Source organism: Erpetoichthys calabaricus, chromosome 15 (assembly GCF_900747795.2).
Source record: "Erpetoichthys calabaricus chromosome 15, fErpCal1.3, whole genome shotgun sequence".
In the NCBI taxonomy this organism is placed as follows: Eukaryota; Metazoa; Chordata; class Cladistia; order Polypteriformes; family Polypteridae; genus Erpetoichthys; species Erpetoichthys calabaricus.
This window is the reverse complement of record NC_041408.2, coordinates 49,227,307-49,229,531: the sequence shown is the minus strand read 5'-3', so window position 1 is coordinate 49,229,531 and position 2,225 is coordinate 49,227,307. Positions and strand designations below refer to the sequence as shown.

General features: G+C 37.0%; 1 non-coding gene across 1 annotated transcript; it reads right to left on the bottom strand.

Annotated features, from left to right (window-relative positions):
• Nucleotides 1-1,149: 1,149 nt before the first annotated feature.
• On the bottom strand, nucleotides 1,150-1,232 carry trnal-uaa (transfer RNA leucine (anticodon UAA)). Its single transcript has one exon. It is a non-coding gene; the product is annotated as a tRNA-Leu (tRNA).
• Nucleotides 1,233-2,225: the final 993 nt, after the last annotated feature.

Here is a 2,225-nt window from a genome sequence, read left to right as displayed (position 1 = left end):
TCTTCTAGTTCTTGTAAAACTTAGAGTGACAGTGATGGCCCAATCGCATTTCCACGAGGTGTAGTCTAGTTTGGTTGAAGAATTTAATTCAAATACTGATATATACAGTGGTAGATATATGCTGGTTTTACATTGGAATTAGTATATGAATGAACATTTTGCAGATTAAATTCCCGATTAGGAGTCTAACACCAACCAGGTTTTCAAGGAGCATTGCCGCATAATAGGAACTATGAAACGCATCAGGCAACGGAAATCTGCAGTCCCCAAACAGATGCTGACCAGGTTTGTTATTGAACACGAGTGCTGGTGCTGTGCGACTGGCGTAATTGTTCAAGCCACCGTTACGCATACATTAGACGCCAGCACTGATTACCGTTGTTTAGAAGTAAACGTATCTAGTCAACGTTGACCCGATTACCGCAGAATAATTACTTGCTAAGCGTATGCCGATTTACAATGCTTGACATTATTGCCAATTATAATTTTTGACTTCAAAGATGTCTATCACAACTTCACAGACGATTTCCCCTTGGGATTAATAAAGTACAGTATCTATCTAGACATTCGGTATTTGTCCACAATGCTCTAAGACTTTACTGTTAAAATGTGCTGTTAATACAAATGTCCAGAAGATGTCACTAAAGAGGCGAGTGTCAAATGCTTCGATACGATTTCCGACACAATTGCTTCAAATGTGTTGATGCTTCGTGAGGCTTCACTGCGCCCATCACTACGCGCAGCACTTCCTTCCATGAGACGCACGTTTTGTGTTTTTTAACTTCTGAAGGTAAAGGATTTTAGGTATTGCGTATAAAGCACGAGATAACTAGTTCGATATAAGCCTTTTAAAAATCACACAGAGGTAAATAGTATACAGCAATTCCCTTTTAAAACACGTATAAAAAATATATTCTTTGCTTTATAATTTGTAATTATAATTATAATAATATAATTATAATTTGTATAAAAAATCTATCTAAAACAAACCCTTTTCTATCAAATAGACCACATTTTAAATAATCAAGTACATTTATGTATTTTCAATTGAGCTAAGGATCCACATTGTGGAAGCATTTCGCTTAACTTTCTAAAGGTGAGAGCTGTACCCAGACATACAGAGTGAGCGGGCACGCTTGAATAACAAGCTACCAGAAGTGGGGTTTGAACCCACGCGGGCATTTGCCCATTGGATCTTAAGTCCAACGCCTTAACCACTCGGCCATTCTGGTGGCAGACAAAGCCGTTTTAAACACTCTTTGCCACTCTGTGAAAACTGCGATAATTTTTTCAGCTCCTTCAAAAACAGTTGGAGATTCATCTTCTCCGTACTTGGACAGCTGAGGCAGGAACAGGTTCATATATGTCTTTTAACATAAGGTCATATCTTCCTGTTGTCAATGTAAAGCGGTCTTAAAACGGGTCAAGGGGCACACACCTGCTTAAAGAGCTCACTCTCCTTATTATAAAGACTGCTTTTAAAAATACTGTTCTTTTCGGTGTATAAGTGCTTAGATATTAGCGTTCAGCCGGACACCGACCCATTACACAACTGTCCGCTTAAAACGGGTCACAGGGCAAACATTTGCGAAAAGAAAGCACTCTCCTTATTTTAAAGTCTGTTTTCAAAATAGCCCTGCTCTTTTCTGTATATATATAAATAAGCATTCAGACCGGTCATCGATCCATTAAGCCGCTTGCCGTTAATACTGAAAGATGACTCCGAATCTCATCGAAAGACAAAACGGTGCGTCTTCAATATCTTATTAGAACAATGTTTTCTATTTATTTATTTTTTTATGGAAAGGACAAAATGAAATATAATTATTGTTAATACAATTTATTCTCCCTAGAGTCCCAGCAATCAAGATCATAGTACGTCATATTATTGATTATTACACACTTCAAACAAGTATGCTTTAAAACACGTATGGCTTTATCCTTAAATGTTATACTTAAACCGGTAAGTCCCTTTTTAAAAAATTATAGCTGTTTAAAACGAGAGGGACTGGGGTTTTAAAATCCAAATTGACGTCGATCATAGGTTAACTATTATGTTCCGTACTATATCTCTGTGTGTAGACATGTGAGCGCGCTCGTGTGCACAGTTGTAGCATTTTATATTTACATCTATCTATCTATCTATCTATCTATCTATCTATCTATCTATCTACGTGTATGATGATTAATGTACAAATACAATGTTCTTATTACTGAAGCAAGCA